The following is a 24,212-nucleotide window of genomic DNA, read 5'->3' as shown; positions in this document are numbered from 1 at the left end:
TGAGCATGGAGCACAGAGCACTGAGCTCACAGCAGGTCAGCTGAGGGAGGGCCCAAAGAAATGAGGGCAGCGGTGGAAATTCCAGGAGTTGTCAGAATTCCAGATTTCTTTTTTTCGTGCCAAGAAACCTCACCATTGTCTAATACAACTTCAAGCTGATTCAGCACAAAGCGAGCAACCCTGGCTCTGCGTTTGGCTTCGGCTGGGACAGCCGCGGACTCATGCTGAGTCCTCGGGCACGGCCAACACGATCAGTCAGCAATGCCCCGTGGTGGCAGCAATGCAGCGTGAAGGCAGCACCGAGGCACGGCCTGTCCCCCACGTAACCCTCAGTCCCCGCCCCTCCATGCAATTCAGCCGGCAGGCGGCTGCCAATAGGGAGGCGAGCTGGGCTGTTGTATTTATAGACGCTATTTAAAGAGCCCCTGGGAGTCTCCGAGCGGCGCTGGGCGGTGGTGGCGGCTGGGGAGAGTGTGGGGAGGGGCGGCACGCGCGGCCAACCGCCGCTACGGGCTGAGGCGGGCCCACAGGGAGGAGGGGAACGTGACCCAGAGCAGCTCGGATACATCGCCCTTATGGATCGCCTCCCTTCGGCCCTGGGGTGGTGGCGAGCTCATTCGCTGCTCCCTTGTTAAAGAACGGCCGTGCCTTTTTTTCTTTTCTTTCTCTTGTATTTTTTTTTTGAGGCCGCAATGGAGATGCAGCGTCTCACGGTGCTCGTGTCGTTTCAAGGAGGCGATGAAAGGCAGCGCTTTGTCATCGCTGTGCAGCCGATGGGAGCGATGAGCTGCTGCTCGCACTCAGTCAGAGCTGAGGAATGGCCACCTGAGCGCTGCCCTGTCCATTGCCCTGTCCACAAACAGAGCCGCCGCTCTGTGACTCTATCAGCAATAACTGCGTTTCCTTGTGCAGTCTGAGTCACGGTGTGAAGTCCTACCGAAACACCACCCCCCCACACACACACACACACACCTGGAGACAAAGCTCTGTGTTTGTAGGTGTGTTTTTGTACAAACCCTCCCCCCCAGCTGATGGCTGCCCGCAGCACCGCAGAGCACCGGCTCTGTAGTAAACTGCAAATGTCTTCTGCTGTGTTTTAAAGGAAATAAGCTCCAGAGTGTGCCTGGTAGCGAGGCAACCTGCAGGCTGCTGACTGGGTGGAGAGGTGAGGGATGGGGGCAGGAACTGCTCCTAATACTCAGCATGCCTAAAGGTAGGCTGAAAGGCTTCCCTCTGGCTTTTATTTGGGTTTCCTCAAGCAACCAAGAAAGGGGGAAGGAAAACAAAACCAAAACATTGCAGGGGGGGAAAAAAAGCCCAACACAACCACACAAAAATGCAGCCCGCAGCCCACCGCTGTGTAGAGAACTGACTGACCGCAGGCTTCCAGGAGCCTCAAATATGCATTGCTAGTTCCTGGCCAACCATTTGCTTTGATGGTGCTGAGAGTGAGCAGATTGACTTGACCCCTGTTTTGTTTGTGCCTGACGGTTGTTTCCAGGATGAAACGTAAGTGGAGCTGGGGAAGGGAGAGGCACTGCGAGTAAATCAGTAAAAAGCAGCAGATCTCTCATGCTTGCACTCTTAACCTTACATCTGATGCCCGTGCAATCAGTTCAGAGATTTTAGTTGTGTTTTGGTCAGGCCTTCCACGAACCTTTATGCTAAAATGCTGTAATGGGTAAAGTACATCTTATGAGAGTTTTTTGAGACACTTAGGCTGCCAGTTTCCTTTCCTGTCAAGGATCTCATTGCTGCCACAGTGGGAGAGAGGATGAAACATATTTCACAGATGGAATGTTCTTCAAGCGAGCTGTTTCAGTTTGGTTGTAGCTTTTTCCCCCTCTGCTTACTCTAACCCTATTACTTGCACTTCTGTTGGCATCTACTGTAAAAATGACTGCGATGTCTAAATTTGGTTTTAAAGTTCTGTATTTTAAGACACCCTGCAGTTTAAGTGAATACAGGGAAATTTGTCTACTGAGCTCCTTTTAGTGCGTGACATTGCCCAGATCAGCAATTCTGCAGCTTCTTTGTGTTCTGAATTGTACATCATAATCGATGAAAGCACAAACCAGAAGTGTGGAGTTACCCTTGTTGTGAAGTGTCATTGGCAAATGCCATCTGCCCAGCAGTTGTAATACAAAGGATGCTCAGTCTCCACCCTGTTCCTCGGTATGCACAAAGATGTGAACAGCTTTCACTTTTAAAATGAGCAGATATTGGGGGCTGAGTGCATGTCCAAATGTGTTGGAGCAGGAGAGCAGAGGCAGATGCTTATAGCAGACCCCTGTGGCTGATGAGCAGAAGGCTTGTCCTGCAGGGCAAGGTCAGGTGGAGAGGAAGGTCTTGTGCTGACAGAAGGGAGGAAAACAAGCTCCATCTGTGACTGTGCAGTAAGCCTGCTGGAGGGCTGGTACTGAAATCCAGGAACCCCGTATGTGTGCTGGTGGAGACTGGTACTTGCTGGTGAGCAGCCTGAGATGGGGAACGATGCTGAATTCTCTCTGTTCCTCTTTCAGACTCTTCCCTGTGTTTGTTAGCCTACTCAAGACTCATTCTACTTGTCAACCCTGAAGCAGTTTTTGTTTGTTTTTTTTGTTGGTTGGTTTATTGCCACCCCTGAGAACTGAATAGCGTAGGATATACTGCAGGGTGTGTGTCCTGTTACCAGACTTGCAGCTCCATTGGTATCAAATCCCCCATAGCACACATCTGATTACCATAGCTATATACTGTGTCCAGACCAAGACTTGTGCTAGTGAGTCTCTTTAGTAGAGATGCTGAATATTATTCAAGTAATTGTAGCAATATATATAATATATAAAGGAAGGAATGTGGTTTTACTTTCTTGCAAATGTTTAAGTTAGGGATTCTCTCAACGTACAAGTGATCTGGCTTAAACTGCATTGGCAGAATTAAAGCAGTGTGGGGCCTGTGGCAAGTTTACTGTTACACTGGCTTTTGCAAAAAGGAGTATTCAAGCCTTCTTTGGAATAGTGTTCAGACTACTTTAGTGTACATTTTTCAGCCCTTAAGTTGCACTGGTCTTTCATTCCTCATACCAGCTTGAGTTGTGTCTATCAGCCTTGGGTCTGAGGGCATCTGAGCATGCGAAAAGGAGTCAGAGTTCAAGAACTGGACTTTGAGTTGTGAGTTTGGCTTGCCATCTGCTCAGCGGGCTCAAGGAACTGGAGGAGTCCAGGTATGCAGGGTAATATCCCAAAGGGAAGGTCAGCTTAGTGGAGCTGTTGTGGGAGGTGATTGTATTTTTCACTTGCAATGGAAATCCAAATGATGGGGCTTTTTTTAAGCTGAATAAAGTATACTCCAGAGGAACATTCCAATAAAGCATTTGGGCCTCCTGAAGGTAGCCCAAAACTTGACTGTCAGTACAGGCTTCTCTCTTCTTCCTCCTGTTCACCTTGTTAATTATTAATCCAGCGCTTTGCCAGCTACATTCTTCTAGGTGACTCCTCCCATGTTTCCAACCTGGGCAACTTGTCTTGCGTTATTAGTCTGCAGACCAAAATTGCTCCTTCATGAAGTACCGCACTCAGGAAAGAAGCGGGCAGCAAAGTGTACAGAAGGTGTGTCATCCAGGCCTTGTGGCATGTCATAATGCAAGAACTGTCTTGCTTATTCATTATGCTGCATTCTTAAATGACCTGTACAGCATTCAGTGAAATGGCTTCAGGTTATTGTGGACTTTGCGGTCTTTTCAGCACATGCAATTAATAAGGAGGGAAAAATAAATTTAGCATCAAAATGGGTATTTTACTGGAACTGAATCCTGTGCATAATTTAACACTTTGGGGAGTGAACATTCTCTGCTTTCTTGAAATAATTTAGAGGCAGTTTTGAAATAGAAGGCATTTGTATAAGCATGTATTGGAATTAAAGATCTTGTATTTAGTTTCCTCCTACATTACTGTCTATAGGATGTGCCACGCAGTAATCTCTGAACTGTGATTTGCAAAGTGTTTCTCTTTTAAGTAGACACAAAATAATCTTCCTGGCATAATTTCAACCCCCCCTTCCCCTAAATAAGGGACTGCAGGATAAAAATCCAGTGCCGTATAATACTGTGTCTGTATTATAGATGAGAAAACAGAGGAGAAGCTTGGCTGACGGTGTCCTCAATCTAGTGGTTCACATTTTTCAGTACTTAGCAAGGAAAGCAACTGTTACAACACATGGATTTCTTCAAAAATGTAACTTTCTGAGTTCCAGATGGCTTTTGAAAGCTGTCCCAAAGTTACCCAGTCAATCTGCAGCAGAACCAAGTGCGTTGTTCAAAAGCACTCCTTCTTTGGCCTTTCCTACCTTAGTGGGACAGCTGGCTTTACAGATCTATAGTGAGAGATCTCACACTGATAAAGTCAATAGTACTGGTATGACATTTGCATGAAATTGAGTATGATATTTGTAAATGTATTCATGCCCATTAAATCAATTGTGTTGTTTGCAAAAAGCTTTGTTTCTCTTAATACCTTCTAAGACTAGCTTAGTTAGGATCTCATATTGTTTATGTGACTCTTGGAAAAGCCTACACATTCTGCTGAAGGGCTGAAGGAGCTCTCAGCATGCACTGGAGCAGAAGAATCTGAATGTCATGCAGCAGACCCGGGTGATGGCATTTAGAAAGAGCTTTTTGCTGTAACTGTTGTAGTGTTTAATCAGCTAATGGTATATAGTGTTATAAGTTTTTCATATTTGCTTTCAGTACCACTAAACAAAAGTAAATGAATGCCAGTGTTGTTGTTTAACATGTTTTTAAAGCTGGGGCTCATTTATTTAACGTTAAAATGAAACCCGCTGGGTAAGGTTGGGTGTCAGTTACCACATTTCAGACTACAGTAATTTACACTCTTTTGCTGGTGACCTCAGCATTTACCTACATATGCGTTGTCTGCCAGAGAGCATAAGTTTTGGACTTCTCCAGGATGAGGAATCCTGTAGATTAGTACAGAAATGCATTTTCAAATGCCTGGTTCAAAGCTATTTTTCCAGTGTCAAGGGACACCGTGCTTATACCTCCGCCATGAAAGAGATTGTAGTTACCCTGCTGTGCTTTGGGGCTGTAGGCTTGGAGCTACACACAGAGCTGAAAGCCAGAACCAGCAAATTCATTCCCTGGATGGGACTGAGGGTTATTTCCATGTAAGCTTTAGAGAGCAAGTTAGAACTCAAATGGAGCAGGAAGTACACCAGGCTAAGATGTCACCACAATATCCCTTGGACACTTGCACGGTTGCCCCAGTCTGATCTGCTCAGGGAACAAGCCCCTGAAGATGAGGTATCAGAACTTTCATTCGATCCACCTCTGTACATTTTCATTTGGCATCTTGCAGGTGAATTGCTGTTGCTGAGAGGAAACTTTCAGCTCCAAAGCCTGAACCTGATAGCTTGCTTTGTAAAATTACACGCACAGGTTCCTGGTTCATCAGATATGGCTGACGTCATTTTCCTATTGATCCAGTAAGCAGGGATTTTCAGTCTGCTGTTTTCAGGGTACAGGACTTCAGCAAGGAATGCTCCTTTCTGGAGCACAAAAGCAATGCAGCCTCCCTTCCTAGGACCACTGGAGCAGCCTGCAAGGTCTCCCACTAATCCCCCAAAATTCAAGGAGATCTGCTGTGTTTTGTTCTTGTCAGTGGTTTACAGGCTGGTTTGGCCTGGTTCCATGGCAAGCAAGGTAGAGGGATCCACGGCCTGGAAAAGGGAAACAGGAAAAGGGGTTGAGAGATGGACCCAAAAGCAAAACAGTGGCAATGATCTGAGGAGAAACAAACTATTTTACTAAATAAGATATTGGGATGCAAGATAGCACGCTGTGATACAGTATAATTAGAATTGAAGCTAATAAATCAAATATAATGAGAGTGTCCAAAAGCTGAAGGGCTTACTCTAATGCTGAGGCAAGATGACCTAGGGAGTACACACACTGCTGAGGTCAAAAAGGAAGGGTGGAAAATGTTTTGTGGATGGTATTTATCTTCTCCCTCTGAGCGGAAATGGTAACAGAACAGCAAACAGTCCTCTGGGGGAGGTAGTAGTTCTTCTCTTGTGGGATGGGCACCCAGACCTGGAATGTTAACCCTTTAACTCCCAGTGCACTACATGATGTTAAGATGTGGAATGTGGAAAACCATGACAGTTCTCCATCTTGTGCCTTTGTTCGCCCAGAGATAGCTGTCTTTCTGCTCCACTCTTGGTACAGCCCTGAATATATTAGTGGCCCATGGTACCCAGGGAAACCCAAAATGGAACCATGTGCTTGGTTTTGGCTATTAAGTGATCAAAACTGGGATTATTTATTCTGGTATTACAACTGCTACTAGTGATAGGGGTTTTATTGTTTGTTTGTTAGGGTTTTCTTTCCTTTCCTCTTCTTTTCGGGTGTAATTGCTTGATTGCAAAACAAGTTAGAATTTTGCCAGGAATTAATTTGGCCAAGTGTTCTCAGAAGTGCAGAACACTACCAGTGAGAACCATAGACTAGTCTAGAGAAATGTCGTTAGTGGTCAAGGGAAAGATGCTTCTGCAAAACAGATGAAAGCTGCATCCAGCTACCTGTGTGAAATATCACACCGAGAAAGAAAAGCACCTATTGCAGAGCAGAGAACTGTCTGATTTGTGTGACCAACTACCTTGGGTACTCTTCTCTTGACTGGCTCACAGTCAAATGTGAAATTCATTTGCTGCAAATGTTCACATGCACAACCAAGGAAGTGCCCAGGCATCTCTAGTGCTTGCAGAAGCTCACAACAAAAATAAAACAAACAAACAAAAAAGCTGTAAAGACTGATAAAGAGATTAACTGAACAATTTCTATTTCCCTTTCAACCCATACTATAGCAAACAATACCTTTACTAGGTATTGTTGGAAGAAAAATGCTGGCACTTGGAAAAAAAAATGCATAGACATGAAATACAGAAGTGAAACCACAAGGTTGTAAGTGAAGTCCGTTAACTGCTTCAGTAAGCAGTTCACACACACAGAAAGTTAAGGCTGACAATTTCACATGGACAGCTGTGGTTCTGTAATGTGTTATCCCTCATCAAACTGTGAAGTAATGAGAAAATGATATGCTGACAATTCCTATCATTATCTCATGACTCTCTTGGGCTTTATTGCTGGGCTGTTGCAGATTTACTTTTTCATCTTGGGCAAGTGATTAGAACCTGTGATGCCTTGGTTTCCACTACTGCAGAATTAAGGCAGTGCATAAAGGTGCATAGGGATGATCTGGCCTTTGAAAGAAGCTTGCAAAATCAAATCGAGGGCTGTTGAAACAGCCCACCTGTAAGATGGCAAGATGCTGTTCTGTGGATTGTGTGTGAAAGACTGTAATAAAAAAACAGCTTATTTTCTTAATGTCAGGACATGAACCTGTGGTCTTGACCAGTATCCGTGCATGATGCTATATGCAAGTTACTGCTGAAAATGTCTGCTGTCACATTGTGAGGTTAATTTACTAGCATACCGGCTGTCACATCTGCAGTGAAAAGCAGTGTATTTTTAGTGTGTCTTCTACTTGGTTCACTTTGGATCACAGGCTGAGTAAAGCTGACTTCCCTCCCTCCTTCTTTCTCTTTCTTCTTCCCTCCCACCTTCCCTCCCATCCATCCATCTATCCATCCATCCATCCATCCATCCATCCATCCATCCATCCATCCATCCATCCATTCATCCATCCATTCTCCCCTCTCTCCTTCCCTCCCTCCCTCCCTCCCTCTGTCCATCCGTCAATCCATCCATCATTCTTTGAATGTAGTTTTGGTGAGGGAAGGGCTTGCTTCCGAATTCAGTGGATATGCCCATTCAAATGTAGGAAAAGTGCTGGAAGAGTTAAATGTTTCGATTTCATTCAAGGTTAACTGAAGAATAAATAATAAATTGGTTTTTGTTTTGGGAATTACCAAAATAACAGAATAGCAAGTTTAGGAAAGAAAAAACTGCCTGAGGTGTTGGGGTTTTTTGTTTTTTGTTTTCTTTTTCTTCTATTTTCTTTTTAATTAAAAAGAAAGAAAATGTTTGATCTAAATTGAAAGGATTGTTTTTGTTTGTTTTGTTTTTCTTTCCATATCCATACAGACAGCAAATGAAAGGGCAGGCTAATCGTTGTGGGGCTTTATAAAGTGCAAATGCACTTATGCCTATGATAAGAGAAAACAGAGTCTCAAAATAAGAGTTAATTCAAATCAGAACCTAGGATCTGAATACTGAGTGCTTTTGAGGACTTCTGAAATCCAAACATTGATGCTCCAGGGTTAAAGAATAAAGCAGAACTGTGTCAAAAGCTGAGATTATTCTTTAACGTTTGTTTTTCTGTTCTGCAGTCTTTCATCTTTTGGTGTCTAATTCTTTTTCTGTAGCTATAGTGGTCATTTAGATGGTCTCTTCCTCCCAAAGCAATTCTACAGCAGTCACAAACGGGTGGATCTATTCTTTCCGTCAAGAGATTTCCACTGAATCTCTATCACTTGGTGTCAACGCTAATTCACTCATCAGGGCTGACTTTTGCTGCATCATTGGCGGTGAGAGTCAGCTTGGAGTGGACATGCTACAACATGGTCTGCAACTGGACACGTTACCACCTTGGCTTTGAGAAGTATCAACAGAAGGAGCTTTTGATTAAGCGTTATTATTTATACAGTCATTATTTCTGAGTATTTTGCTAGAACACTGAAAACATCACTGTTTTAACTTAGTTGGGCAAAGTGTACAGAATTATTGAGATTTTGAAGTATTGTAGGGATGAATATTTTATTATATGCTCTTATTCATCATGTTAACTTGTCATTATACAGAGAACCTAGTCCATATGCTTATTTATTGACAATCTGATCTTCAGTTTTTCATGAGTTTCATTTCTAAATGGAAACAGTAGCAAATGAAAAGTATGGCCTATCTTTCATTGTTGCCTTTTTAAAAGAATAGTTTAGACACAATTAAGGGAGAGAACATCACAGAGAAGTTCTCTCACAGGGACTTCAATGTCCTTCTAGCACCTGGAGGCATTCATTAGCATGGTTTATTTGGGGGTGGGCACTGGGAAAATGCCTTTGGAGTGTTTCTTACAGTTTTGGTCACTAAGAAAAGAATGGATACTTTTGATTCCAGGGTGGAAATGAGAAACAAAGAGAATGGTTCACCCCTCCCCGACACTGTCCCCTCCCCAGTCCCCTGATGTCTTTGAAGCTGTTCACATAGTAGAAATGATTTTCTTTGGAGTCCTGTGTTGTGAGAGGGAACTAAAGCAGTCACTTGCTGCTTACCATTCCTCTGCCTTGCTGCCAACATTGGTATGTGCCAAACAAGGAGCAGAACAGGGCAGAGATTACATGGAGAGTATTTGCCTACTCCTTGAGATATAGTCCTCCAGCTCTTCAAATGTATGCTGAACTCTGGGCCAGTCCTGTGAAGAGACAAAGACAAAAAACATCAGAGGGCACTATGGTGGCCTAGAGTAAGGAAAGTGCCTTGATGTACAGTCTGATATGAGCCTGAAACAAAGAATGTAAAATTCTTTCACCACTTTGAACTTAATCTGAAGGTATTAAGGGTGAAACTTATGGCATTAAAATGCTTTCTGCTTTCTTAGTTACAGAGCAGGCTGTTTGCAGCAAAGATTATAGACCATGGACAATTGATTTGGGAACACTGATGTTGAATCACACTGCGTTACTCCACTGAAGTCATCATAGGATCATTAGAACTGAGTACTGTACATGTTTCCAGTACCACACAGGGCACAAAGGTAATTTGCTTACCTAAAGAGAATTGTGAGGATACAATGTAGAGCTATGTAGAACCAAACTGTGGTGATGTGTTTAAACCTAGGAGATAAAATGCTGGATTCTTTCTCCATGGAATATTTTATGATAGGAGAAATTATTCTGTTATTTGTTGCAGTATTAATTAAAGTGAAGATGATGGTGTAGGTCAGGAGACTGATGTGGTCTTCAGATAAATTTTACATAGGAAACGTAGGTAATGGCAGCATCCTACTGTATGAAAGCTAGAAATTAGGAATTACAGTCTGCAGCTCCAGTGTAATAGCTGAGAACACATGTGCAAGAACTGTAGTCAGTACAAAATTTCGCTGAGATCACTGGTGGCTTATAGGTGTAGGAGCTTGCTTGCTCTCTTTTGATTGCAGGATCCTGGGCCTTAGCTGCCAAAAAACCTTATGAATTGCTACTCTTGGAATCTGTTATTTCTCAGTCCTTCAAACATGCCAGAACTTGGCTGGCAATGTACTATTCTGGCTGGACAGGACCATACAAAACGTTAATATAAACCTCTTTGAGTGAACTGATCGCTTGATTAGATTGTCTCCTAGGGAACTGATTTGGTATAATAATGATAGTGAATGGAAGTGGCTCTTGCTTCACTGGAAGGAGACTGTTCTGCTGCAGGTCTGCTCATAGGTGGGTTCTTTGATCAGTGTTCAAGGGTTAAGCTAATGGAAGCTAGCTGGTATGCAGAGGAGGGTTGAGTAGATATTATACTGCTAACTATGCCTTCAGAGAGGGAATGATGAAATGAGGGTGGCGTGTGAGTCTATATTTTTGCTTTTGCCTTTTGAGTAATCAGAGCTCTCTCCTGCAACTTTTACAAAACTCAAATTCTGGAATGTCTGAGGCAATACATGCAGAAGAGATAAGCAAGCAGTATAGAGGCAGCAGGAGCTCAGAGCAGGCGACCTGTGTTTTGTTGGGTTTGTTTGTTTGTTTGCAGTTTGGTTACTGATTTTTATGTCTGTCTAAGATATTTATGTACAGCTTCCTGTGCCTTACATTTCCATACAATGGTGAATAGTAGTATTTCCTTTATTTAATAACAGTGATCTGTAGTGCTTGGACAATGTGCTGCTATGGTTAAAAGTACAGCGTGAGCTCCTTGTGATGGAAGGTATACTCTTCACAGTGCTTTGGCTAGGGCAAGTCATCTGGTACACATTCACAGGGTTGCAGTCAGACCTCCCTAGCCCAGGTTTTTCGAGGTCTCTGTGGTGTAGGAAGCGAGACCAGCAGGGGTTAATGTGGTGATGACCTTTGCAGCTGGACTCCAGCTGCTGGTCCCAGCTGCCAGCTGCACAAAGAAGGGAAGGGGGTGGGGAGAAATACTGCTAGTCCAAAGGTAGGGAAAGCTTTGCACTGAATAAATTAAAGGGCTCTATGCTCATTTGCCTTCTGAGAAGCCCATTGTATTTCATTTTCCTCCCTGTTCCCTAGTGAATGAAGAGCCCTTTCTAAACGTGAAGGTATCCTGGAAAAGACAGAGACCATCTTCTGTAATGACAGCAAACAGAGCAGACTGTAGAAGAACCAGAATGTGATCTAGCCTTCCATACTGAAGACCCACATATACCTGACATAGCCTTGGATCAGCTGTTTTCGGTATAAGCTGATATGGTTTGTCTTTGTTCCTCAGTAACTTTCTATTGCTTAAATGGAAGCTCTTATTTTTCTGGGGATGACTGTGAAACAGGTCTCTAAAAACCTGTATTTTTTTCAGCTGTATTTCTATAGGGAGTGCTGAGAGAAGCTTAACTAATTAATGTAAAGTCTAGGGGTAATAAGCTATATAAAAAAAAAAATGTTCTAGAAATAATACCATTACCTATTTTTACTGTCAAACCTTACTTCCCTTCCTCTCTCTAATGTGACATTTGCTTTTTACACCTCTACGCAAAGACCTGAAAACAGGCTGTGTGTTCACTGTAATTATGAGTCAGCCTTTACCAAAGATGACTCAAATATGCGACTCTGGCACCTGCTTCATGTCTGTCTGGGTTTTGGATAGCGCTGATGGTGGCACGTAAAGCAAAGGTAAACACGAGCGTGTTCCTTTCCCAGAAGCTATTTGTTCAATGTGTTGGATGATAAAGAACAAAAGCTGTTATAAAAAAAATGTGTTTACAAAATCGCAGCTGCAATAATAGTACTTTGTGGGGGGTGTCGTATATTGCTTGTATCAGAGAGGGAGCGGCATTCAGACTGGGTGCCACTGACTCTACCACTTCCTTTGGAGAGTTGTTTTGTCTGTTTTAGGCAATTTTGGGGAAAGGAGGAGTGAGAATAATGTTAGCTAATCATATTAGTGCTAGTAAGGCATATCATGAATGAAGAATGCTATTGAAGTGTTCACTATTGCTATTATTCTTAAGGGAAAAAAAAAATAAATCTTGAGTAAAATGTTCTACATCTTACCCAGCTATGCCACTGCAGATATGTGAAGGGAGGGAGAATCAAGGCAACATTCTACTCCTGTCAACAGAGAGGTACCAAGATTTAAATATAGGCACATAATGCTGGCTCTATTTCTACAATTTCAGTTAATGAACTTTGATACCAGATCTTGAATAGGAATCCATCATTACTGAAAGCAGGGTCAATAGGGGAGAAGTGCGAGACATGAATCTAAGCCAGGCTCCAGCCAAAGCCTAAACAAAGGTAAAGCTAAAGAGCCTGTGTGGTTATTCTGCCTGCAAATACTGTCCAAGGGCAGGAGTGTGCGGAGGGGATCGAGTCCTGATCAAGTAGGTTAAGAGTGGATCTGCAGCTTATCAGCTTATGAAGGCAGGGGAGGACTTAAGGATTTGGTCCTGGGACAAATGCTTTTCTTTCTGTCTTTGTCACTTCTACCTTTGTAAGCCTTTACAACGCATAACAGATTTTTGATTTTGCATGTAAATGCTCTGAATTGCTTTTACCTGATTATGTTAAAGGCAGCTGTAAGGTAAGGGCCTAACATCAACATATACGCTACTGGCATGAGTGACAGTCTTAAAATCAGGATCCTGGAATGTTGCTACTGTGCCAACAGCTCAGGAAAAGCATTCCACAGGATTTTCAAGAGTTCTCCGGTGATCCCTATTGGCCTGTTTATGTCTCATTGTTCAGGAGCCTATGTACAAGTGTTTTCTGGTGGTTGGAATCAATCATAACAGTCAGAAGCTCAGAGCTGTGGAAGAAATCTTTATGGTTGTAGCAGAATTAACTAGGACATGTGTTTTTTTTTCCAGTTAGCATGAATCACAGTCTATTCCTGATAAATGCAGTGATAGCTGAGCTTTAGTGCTTCACTGACAGAGAGGGAACATTACCAGTCTTCGTTTTTCCTGTGTTTTTTATAGTGTGCACATTTGCTAACATAAAGCACGATTCCAAGAAGCAGTATTCTTCCAGGGACCTGGGGCACAGTCACAGAGGAAACACTGGGGAAATTCTCCCAAAGGAGAAAGTATGCTTCTGTTTACCCTAAGATTTGTTTGGTTTGTTTTCTCAAGGAATAGAAGATCCCATCTTGTACCTCATATGTGACATGCAGAATATTTTAACTGGGGAGGAATAGCACAGTGCATCAATATAGTTTAGGGGCTAATCAGATGGACATAGCTTTGTCAAAAAGGACCTGTGATCAGTGGACAAGTTATCTCTCAGTCAGCAATGTGTCTTGTGTTAAGGAAGGCAAGAGCCTCCTCTATCATTGCATTAGGAAAATTGTTCCAAGCAGATTAAAGGGGGTTATCCATCCTTTCTGGCCCAGTTCTAGAGTCCTCAGCATGAGCAAGATGTGGAAAAATGGAAGTGAGCCCAGCAAAATGTTACTAAGATGATTAAGGGATTGGAGCATCTGTCATATAAGGAGAAGCTGAGAGCTGGGTTGAGGAGGCTCCACAGGTTTTTATCAGTGTGTATAAATATCTGACAGCAGGGTATAAAGCAACCGACAGGGCTGCCCAGAACAACTACTGTGGCCCAACCCCTGCAGCCATGCCATCTTGGAAGTGATCTTCCCCACCAAGCAGCCCAGCCTAGCCCTGGATGCACACGCATCATTCAGCAACAACCAAAACGCCAGCTCAGACAATTCCTATTCTCTCAGTGCAGCCCAGGCAAGCCAAAACATTGGTCACCCAGGATATAAAGCAAATGGAGACAGGCCTTTTCAAGTAGTATCTGGTGACAGAACAAGAGAAAATGGGTACAGGCTTTCTACTTTAACCAGGAAAAAAGCTTTTTTTACAGTGTGGGTGATCAAACATGAGAACAGATTGCACTAGAGATAGTATCTCTATCCTTGGAGCTATTCAACACTCAGTTGTGCATGATCCTGAGCACCCTGAGTCTGGGTGACCCTGCTTTGAGCAGAGGGTTGGACAAGTCATGAGTGTCCAACTGTTTGGCTTACCTGGGCTGTACTGAGTGAAGAGGAGTTGTCTTGGGCCACATATTATATGTTTTATATAGTTAATCATATAAGTAATGCTGATTTTATTTTTTTTAATATATTTTTTTATTAAAGCAACAACAAGGGGGGCAACAATAAAACATAAAACAAGTGGGTTGGGTATGCATGGACTAGATGATCTTCAGATATGCTTTCCAGCCATAACCATTCTGATTTTGTGCAGGAAACGTTAGTACAACACAGTAAAATAAGAAGTGATTTGCTTCCTTTAATACCAGCTTGACAAATCCTGATTTAACATGCTGGAATGTGCGAGGAGTCAATGAACGAGGCTCTGAAAATTTTAGGGAGTTATTCAGACATAGAGGCATTGTTGGTGTGAGGAAAAGCCACAGTTAACTCTGTGTATTGCTAATTGCATGTGACCATATAAAAGCTGTTGGGTCAGGTTTGTTCCTTGTTGATCAGCCATGATCCATGATTTGGGATAGACAAAAGCATCTTTAGCTTTCTTGGCTGGCTGTGTGGTTGAAGAGACTGGATTCAAAGCAGGCATCATGGGAGGCTTAAGCTATTCTAAGCCAGGGGTGAGGAAAGCAGCTGCTCACCAGGAAGCCTCAGAAATGAGGTTTGGTGAGGTGAGTGGAACTGTGGGAACAGAGACAAAGATCCAGCCAGAGTAGGAGATGTTGCAACAGAGGCAAACTGGCATCCAGCAGCACAGCAGCAGCAGCTCACCTGTTGCATCATCTGTCCATGGGGGACTGCATTACAAGGGAGGCTCCTATTGGCATGATATCTTGCATCTCTCAAAGGGCTATGACATAGTGCCACATTACCTGCATTACTCTCCCAGGGAGAAAAACCAGCTCTGGCCATTTTCAGCCCTCCAAGTCTGTAATGAGTGTTACTTAAAGAAGCTCCTTTTGCCAAAGTTTTGCATTGGTTGAAGGATGCTACCCCAGAAAATCTAGAGCTTCAGGAAGCAAAAAGATGCAGGTATTGTGGAAGAATGTGTTAAAATTTGTATTTATGCAAAGAAATCATCTAGTAACGATAAGAAACAGCATGTTGTTTGCTTTAATTTTCTTCTTTTTTCCTTGAATAGGAGACAGAAAGGAGAGAAAAGTAAGGTTTTCTACTTTATTTAGGAACACATCCATGGAACAAATGCCCCTTGCTCTGTCTCTCTCCCCACATCTAGCTGACAAGCTAAGAAAATTGGACATTCACTCTTAGTGACTAAAGACATCCTGTGTCTTTAGATCATGTATGATAGTCTAACTCTGAGAAGGCATTCTAGCTTTATGTACCCCAGTTTACATCCAATTTATGTTTGGAGTCAGACTGGATTGAAGTTTTTCATTTCCATTCTGTATCCTTCCCATCCCCACTAAATATTGATCTTTAATTTTTCCAGAGAGTGATTTAATCATTTCCCATAGATTACCCAGGCTCAGCCACCTTCTGCTCTTTATCCTTGATAGACTGATAACCTGAGAAGATTCAGAATGTTCTTTGCCTTGCTCAGTGATGTGATGACCTCAGTCTGAAGTGTGTCCTTCCTGAATGTATAGATGTGTGAACCGAGGGCCATACTTCACGTATACACACATCTGGGATCCAAGGACCTGGTTCTTGATAGACACTACATCCTGTGGCAGTCAGCTGCCCTGGCTGACAAAGGGTGTGGAGTGAAGCAGCCCATTTTCCTATTAGAGAGAGGCTTCTGCAAATAAACAGTTGATGTCTATGCGACATGGGTGGGCTGTTGGAGTGTTTGAAAGAGCTTTCCAGAGGACTGAAGCGTTTCAGAAGTAGTGGTGTGCTTTGCCCAGAAGCAGAAATGAGGGGACGGAAAGTTCTTCATGTTGTGGAGACCCCAACAGCTAATTAACAAGAACAAAGTGCTCTAGTTTGCCTTGACCACACCTTAGCCCTCTAGGCGAAGCCTCAGAAATCCAGGGGGACACAAGGCAGTTCACTGAGTTGCTGTATGCATACGTGTAAAATTGCCACTGAAGTCATCATTTTCTTTTCTAAAATCATTTTAACTTGCTGAGACAAACTTATTTTTTCCCACAAACACATCAACAAATAACTTGCTCCCACCCATGAACATGCGAACAAACGTATAAGTTACACCAAGTATTTCTCCTCTTGGCTGCCAAATAAGAAAGGGAGATTGTTACTGTAACTTCTATTTTTAAATACTTGGGAGGTGCTCTAGTGCTAAAGCTAGAGGGACTATATAATACCTAGGTTCAGTCTCTGAAAACTCCAGTGGTACAGCAAAGGCTCACAGAAATAGCTGAGCGGTGAAATTCTCCGCCTAAATGATGTTAGCAGAATAATACCTTCTGCTTTAAGTTGAATGCACGTATCAACCTCCTTAAGGGTAGCTACCTTGCTAACTGCTAGCAGGCTGCAAAGATCCTAATGCTTTCCACAGCTTTGCTGTACGTGAAACCCAGCCTATTAAAACACAGCCCAAACCTGGCCCAGCCATTCCCCTCCTTACTCTATTTTGGGCTGTGGCTAGGTGTATAGACGAAGATGTTTCACCGGACAGAAGCTGGAAGAAAGGGCCCGTTGTTCTGAATGGGAGGTGTGCTATGTGACATACTGTGCAAAGGATGTGTGCTTGGAAGGGTTGATGTGCAGAAATCATTAGTAGGGTGTGTCAGCACAGAGGGGGGAACCCAGACCCAGGAGAAAGAGCCAGAGAAGTGAGAGCAGGGGAGGATGAGGGTGGAAGGAGCAGGGGTGGAGGAGCAGAGACTAAGACTTTCCTTTTAGCTGCTGGTTTGGTACAGCCTTCATGTGAAATAGCACTCTCAATAGACCTTAGTAATCTGATCCAAGTATTCAATGGACTTATTGATATGAAGAGAGTTGCTACAGAGCTAATTTGTAAGTGACGCTTATTCGAGGATAATAAATGATTCAGTGATGACAAGTGAAATTAGTGGCAGCAATTGGGTCTACAGAAGTCATTGCTGGATGTAAAATACCTGAAGATACACACAAAAAAGCAATCTCTGGAGTGCATAAAAGAGTGAGAGTTGCACTTAGCTGCTGATTTGTCCACCTTAGTTAGCTTGGTCTTCATCTCAGAGCTGAGTTGAATGTAGAACCTGTTGCAAGAGGTAAATAGAGCCAACTTTTCCCTCCCCTTAGAACTTTGTGGGGCTGGGATTAATTAGTCTCATATGGGTGATTCTGTTGCAAGAAGTACCTCAGAAGGTACTGATCCAAGCAGTGCCCTAAAAAGTTTCCTAGTCTACACGGGGAACGAGTTGTATGAACCATCTTTACACCATTAACACCACAGTTGAATTGCTCTTGGTATCAAGATATTGTCAGCTTCTCCTTTAGGACAGCCCTTTTCCCTGCAGGTACGACACAAAGAAGTTAGTGCTAGGAGGCAGAGCTGAATTTGACCCACTATGTTAAAGGGACTCTGAGTAACAGAAAGGCAATTGTGCAGGAGGAGCAAACAAGAGGGTGTAAGTTAAGGTCCAGAAATGGACATTCCTGTTTGCTCTGCCTGCTCCACACCTTTTCTGACCACTCTCTTTAGCTCTACCTGCAGCTTAGCTTCCAGTCTCCCTGGAACCACTAATTCAAATCCTGGCAGGATTACTCAGCCCCTCTGTAATTTTGAGGTTAAATGAAACTGTAAAACCAAAGATTCTGTGGCAAAGTGTTTGCCCTGGTATGCTTGACCAAAGTTGTCCTAATGCTTGTTGTACGTGGCATGCTGAGTTTGCTGGCGTCCTGTCATTGGTTTTTCATTCCTCCTGATGTATTAATTTACTTAATTGCTTCACTACTTCAGTATCATTAGATTAGTCATGTGTTTTGAGGGAGATAGTGTAATATACATTTACTATCCACAACTTCTGCATGTCTGAATTGATGCAGTTTTCTTGCCATTCCTGAATTTACACTGAATTGCATATGAGCTGAATATCTGCTCATTTAACATAGCCATTAATTTTCACAATGCTACTTTGAGTCCAATGTTTAAGAATTATTAGCTGAGATGGATTTTTTACTCTTGAATATGAAATAGGGCTGTGGGCAATTTGGAAAGGATACATCTGAACTGTTTTTCATTATCTGTCAAGCTAGAAGCAGATGAGATGGAGTTTTGTTGGTTTTCTGTAGGAGAAAAAAAAGAAAACAACAACAAAACACGGGTGTCAATATGTGCCCCAACCCATGCTTTCTTCAACTCTCTCTTTAACTTCCTACACTTCAAAACAACCTTCTGTGTTTTTCTTTTTTCTTCTTTTAAATAAAATATCGCTAAAAATATTCTCCTGACCTGAAATCCTTAGCTGCCAAGATTCGAGTCTTCAAGCGTGCTTCTATAGCCAAGTTACAAATCCATGACAAATAGATTTATCATCTAAGTAGAAATTAACTCGAACATCCTTAAGCCAAAGTTCACACAGTTCCTCCATATTTCAGGATAAAATGTCTGTCATTCTCCCTTTTCCCTCCCAACTCTTGAAATGCTGTATATAAAAGCCAGGTATAAAAACAAATGCTCTTTAAAAATAGGTAATAACTCATGTTGTTAAAAGATAAAGCTCTAGAACCTAAAAACAACTCAAGGCAACTTATCATTCCTTTATTTTCTCCAAAGGTCTTCCATGCTTTAAGTGAAATAATGAAAACTAAGTCACGATGATGTTGCCAAAAACAGTGGTAAGTGGACTCCTGAGCAATTCCAGCACCAGCAGCATTTAACTTGTTGTTCAGGAGTTCATATTATTCCTTTTTTTCCCCCCAAATAAAATCCTAGCCCCATGGGACAAAGGTTTAACTCTCCAGGTCTCTGAGACTCCTGGAGGGCAAATCAACATTTTGGAGTTTTGCCAGCACATAAAGCTGTTCTTACCACACCTCCTATGCTCCATGCACTATTCTGGCTCACGTTCAAATCTCAGTTCAGAAGTCAGTGAATTTATTAATGAGTTGCTTTGTGCATAGGTACGTGGCTGTAGCAGCTCCTGGGGAGCCCCAGCACCCCTGCAGCCACTCCTTGGTCCTACTGCAGCAAGCCCTTTGAAATCTGGTGTGAGCCCCACAAGCAATTTTGAACCGATCTACCGTATTTCTAACAGTACAAATGAAGACATGGAAGCTAAAGATAATTGATAGGAGAGTAGCATTAATTAATTCTTGGTGACTTACTGAATTGGAAATTTCCATTTAACCCATGCAAATACAACTTTGGTCTCCAAGAATCCCCACTACCCATCCAAAGCCTGTTTCCCACCAGCAAGCACACTCTGCTCCTTCCAAATCCCAAAGCCCTTCCTCCGGACGCACCCTAATTGTGTACTGACTCTGCCTGCTTGACTCCTCCAGCTCTGCCTGCTGAAATGCTGCTGCCTCATGAGAACCGCAGAAAACTTGGCTCAGTTTTCACTTCCTTCAAAGTGTGCCCAGATGGGACTCTGGGAGAATAAAAGGACACATCAGAGGAAAAACTGGATCTGCAGTTGCTCTCTTCAAGAGCCCTGCTGATTGGTTGATTGGTTGGTTGGTTGATTTTCAGAGCTGGAAAGGATGTATTTGTCTTTTCTTCCCCTCTTCTCCCATCACAATGGCTGCAGATTAAAGCTGTTTGTATTTTAATAATTTCCATAGCAACATCTCATCAGCATTAATTTGGCTAAAAGAAAAAAAAAAAAAGCTGTGTTTTATATGTGGTATTACAGTAAAGTCTATAACACATCACTCATAGAAGGTGTTTGGAAATGTGTGTGAAAAAAAAAAAGGTAAGGAAATCAGAGAAAATCGTATTTTATAAAGTCAGGTAAAGTTGCTGGCAGTTGGTAGCAGTGAAGAGATAATAGAAAATAGGGTTGGTTTGTTTGTTTTATGAAAATATACAATATTTAATTCAGAAGTGTAGAGCTGGAATAGCAGCCTCTATATACATAGCAAGGAATAGCTGCTCTGTACTATTTTTTTCATGTGGATGAGTCCATGTGGCTTTAGCATAGGCTACTTTGGAAACCACAAACAGGCTCTTTCAGTACAGAGTATGAGCATCCACATGGGCACTTAGACCACAGGAACTAAATTCACACCCTGGCAAGTGTCACAACAGATTCCCCAAACAGTAACAAGTAATTGCTGTGAGCTGGCTGCTGTTGAGAGAGACCTGAAGGACTTCCATGGTGGAGAGGTGGTTAGTGTCACTTGAAGGCTAAAAGAGCTTGAAGCGACGGAAGAGGAAATGACTCAGGGTAAGAGGAAAATCAACTGATGGCACTGTTTATTAAAGGAGGTGGAGGAAAAATAAGCGTAACATCATCATGTCTGTGCAAAGTATTTCCAAGGTATGAAATTGCCAGCATGAATTATGTATCAGTATACCAGAGAATCCTGTATTTAGAACACAGATAGACAATAGCTGAAACGTTGTTGTTTTTCCCCTGGCCTCCCCTCCCTTTTCCTCTCCTCCCACCCACTCTTTTTCTCCTTTGTAAACTCTGGTGGTTTAGATAAACTGAAACATTGATCTAGCCTCATCTCCCATTAGAGTCTGCAAAAGGAAATATCTGCAAGCAAGATGTTATATAACCAGTACCAGTTAACCATGTGCAGCCTTCCTTTATAGGGACTCCTCTGTTGTGGATTCAACCTTCAAGTTATGCATTTTCAGTACAAGTAGAACGTACAATTTGAAAATGGAAGTATAAACAGTCTGCCTCATTTATTTGTACCCCAATTTGTAAAATGAACAACAGCAGCACAACCACTTTCATTAGTCTGACAGTAAACCAAACCAAACCAAAACAGCCTTGAAATGAGCAAAAAGCAGTTCGATATGTCATTTATAGGAATCCCTTCACACAAAGAGGTTTCAAAGCCATTGATGTACACTGTGCTCTGAGCCAATTTTTACTCCCTTTTGTGTCTGTGTCTGAAGTAGAGCACATTCTGACAGACTCCGTACATTCACGTTGTATGAGCTTTGTAAAAAGCAAACCTGCAATGTAGAAACTGCTGCACAGGTTTATATTTTATTTAATATTTTAAATGAAGTAAGGGAGCTAAGCAGACAGAATGCATTTGTTAGCTGTAGTTTTGTCTGGGTTTGGGGCTTAATATTACTCTTGTTAGTCTGGGGAAAGCTTGGAACAGGCTAGGAAGTAGGATTTAGGTAAAAGTTACTATTATTTTATATAGGAGCCAGCCTTCTATGTAGTAGGCTAGAAGACATCAGCGTTCACAAGAAAGAGCTAAATCAAGTGTGTAATTTGGTGCCTGGCAGTTCGTATAGACACAAACACACCCGTTGTGGTCAGTTTCTATGTTTGGGGATAGGGCACGCTACTTTGTTGTGCTTATGCTTGAAAACTGTCCTCCCAGCATTAGACTTTGTGACACTGGCTTCTTTCCTCAAGCATCTGAGCTATTTGTTTGCCGCATTTTCGTTATAACAAGTTTAGCAGCGAAGAAGCCTGCTTTGAAAAAGCGCATTTGATAAAGACAATAGCATCTGTTAAGGTTAAATGCCACGCAAAATACTTCAAAAAATGCGTAACTATTCTTGAAATGCTGCTAAAGAAAAGATGCATTCTTACCCTGCCCCCACACAGCTGAAACTCTGCTTTGCAATGTTTCTCCGTTGTAGCTCATGCATTGAGCGTAGGATTTGTGTACCTTCTCCTTTCCATAGAGCAGCTTGTTTAAATGAAAATGCATGCCTGTTTTGCTCTATAAAAATAAGTTATTTCTACAGTCTCTTTTGCTTCTGTTCAAAACAGATCTTCTCTCATTACCTGCTTCTGTCACGGTACAACTGTTAGTTGTGCACACATTCGAAGAGAAAGGCAGCAATTAAACAACGTAGGTATTGATTTCATTGCCAACTAAAGCCTGGATTCCTGTTTCAGTGTGATCCTGTACGCTACTATGCACAGCTGCTGTCACTCCAAGACCCGTGTCTAAGTTAAACATAAATGTAGGTGGAACATTTGTGTGTGTGTGTGTAAGTGTGCAAATATACATGCGTATGGACAGATATGCTCTGAAATCAAGGGAAGTCAATGGGAAGACTCAGCACTGACATCACTGTGCTTTATGTTAAGATTTACCTCTGTAAAAATTGATTTTTCTTCCCTTTTGCCTTTAATGCGTCACCAAACAGGAGTTATGTTTGTCTCTATGCAATGTCTTGCACAATACAGCTTTTGAATAGGATTTTACTGATTCCTGCATATGAATGTATGTGATACAATTCTGTACTCACCTAGCCAGCCTTTATCTTGTTTCTCCCTAAAACAAAGAAACTGCAGAACAGAATAGACTCAATTAAAGTCAGCTGAATTAGATTTCTGTAATGCACTCCAACTATTGTTTGTTCACGCCTACATACACAATCTCTGTTTTTGATTGTACTATGACACTAATTCTTTCTCTGCCTTCAGTCAATGAGTATTTTTGTAATTAAGGTGTAAAGGATGGACATAAACTGGAAAGTTTGGGTGCAAATATGATCGTATCTTTTTAAGGAGTAAAGTTAATTTTAAGCTTTTTTTTGTTAAAGATTCTGGTAAAACATTTATTTGAGCTTCACAGACAAATGAAATTTCAGGCTGATTTCACTCTCTAAGCTTGGGGAAACTTAGATATGGGCTATTTCTAAGGAGTGTTTCTCTGCTAAAAAGGAAGTTTTGATGAAAATACAAGAGTGATGTAAGATGATACTGATGATAAGGAGCAGGACAAATATAAGACGTGCAAACTAAAGAAGAAAATCAAATGACTCATGAGAACAAGTCAGAAATTACTCTTTCATTTAGGAATCTATGTGGCAACGGGGAATTTTTATCTCAAAGAGAGCTATTGAGGAAAAAGAGCAAGCTAAGCTCATTCCCTGCTGCCTTCTGTCAGACTGACCGTAGGCTCTTGAAATCTGTTTGAAATGGTAAGAGATCTTCTAGCTTTAAGATGATACAGCAAGAATGAAATGGAAGAGTAGATAGCAAGAAGGAACATAAAATAATCTTGCATTACTTGCTTTTGCTGTAAAGAAAATGTGAGTTAAGTGAACTAACTGGGTAGAAGTGGGGATTGATTTGTTTCTAGGATAAAAAATATAACAGGAGAAGAGAGAAATGATTTTACTGCCTTGATTATTGCCCACCCCCAAGAAATCTCTTTGTTCTATTTTTTCACAGCCACAAGCCCTATATAAAGATCAGCATCCTTGCTAATTACGTATGTCAAGGTGTTCTGAGAACTGCCTGGAAGCCAGCTGCATTCCATGGTGTCCTAAACACTGTGCTCCACATTCATTCCCTCTCTGTAACTGTAGGGTGAGGACAGAGGTGACAGTCTTCAGGGTCTTATTTTTTTGTGAACTATGCTATTTGCACAATGACATTTTGCAGTCCTATATCATCTTCCGTTTCTGGGACTCAAACAGATTTACGAGCATTGCTAGCAGAGATGCTCCATAGGCATTTCAGAAGAATTCTTCAAAAGCCACTAAGTGACATTCCTTGTTTGTGAAGAACTGCTCTTGACAAAAAGCAGAGCTGCGCTTCTGTGTTTGTCTTCCTGATAGAAAATGTATCTGTCAGCTCTTATGCTGATACATTGCTATACACACCTTTCACATCATCAGGCTTTCACTCTTCATCTTGCCCCATCCGTGTGCCCTGGTTAAGCAGCTCATTCTTCTCATGCCCCTCGCATCAGCAGCAGTGGTGGCAGGTGAGCCTTCCCTGGCAAACATGCTGTGGAAAGAACAGAAGTACATCTCCTACAGAGACGTATTTGCATCGGCATCTTTATCCTTTTATACCACGAAGCTTAAGTCGAAACATGACACAAAGAGAGATTTAGCATCACTAGTAGGTGATGCTTTTACAGGCATGTAAAACCTCACAGATGAGCTCTGAGCCTGCTGCAGAAGTGCCTGGGCATGCTTTGTTCTGTGCTGGGTGAGGGGCAGGTTGGCTTC

General features: G+C 42.2%; 1 long non-coding RNA gene across 2 annotated transcripts; it reads left to right on the top strand.

The window, feature by feature from the left end:
* Window positions 1-277: 277 nt before the first annotated feature.
* On the top strand, window positions 278-22,783 carry LOC107317071. Of its 2 annotated transcripts, none has more exons than XR_001556719.2 (3): window positions 278-3,205; window positions 18,867-18,928; window positions 19,595-22,783. It is a non-coding gene; the product is annotated as an uncharacterized LOC107317071 (long non-coding RNA). The 2 variants fall into 2 exon arrangements; XR_001556718.2 differs by lacking the exon at window positions 278-3,205 and adding an exon at window positions 5,358-5,481.
* The last annotated feature ends 1,429 nt before the right edge of the window (window positions 22,784-24,212 follow it).

The sequence above is a fragment of the Coturnix japonica genome, chromosome 1 (assembly GCF_001577835.2).
Source record: "Coturnix japonica isolate 7356 chromosome 1, Coturnix japonica 2.1, whole genome shotgun sequence".
NCBI lineage: Eukaryota > Metazoa > Chordata > Aves > Galliformes > Phasianidae > Coturnix > Coturnix japonica.
The sequence above is the reverse complement of the archived record's forward strand: the minus strand, read 5'-3'. Positions and strand labels throughout refer to the sequence as shown.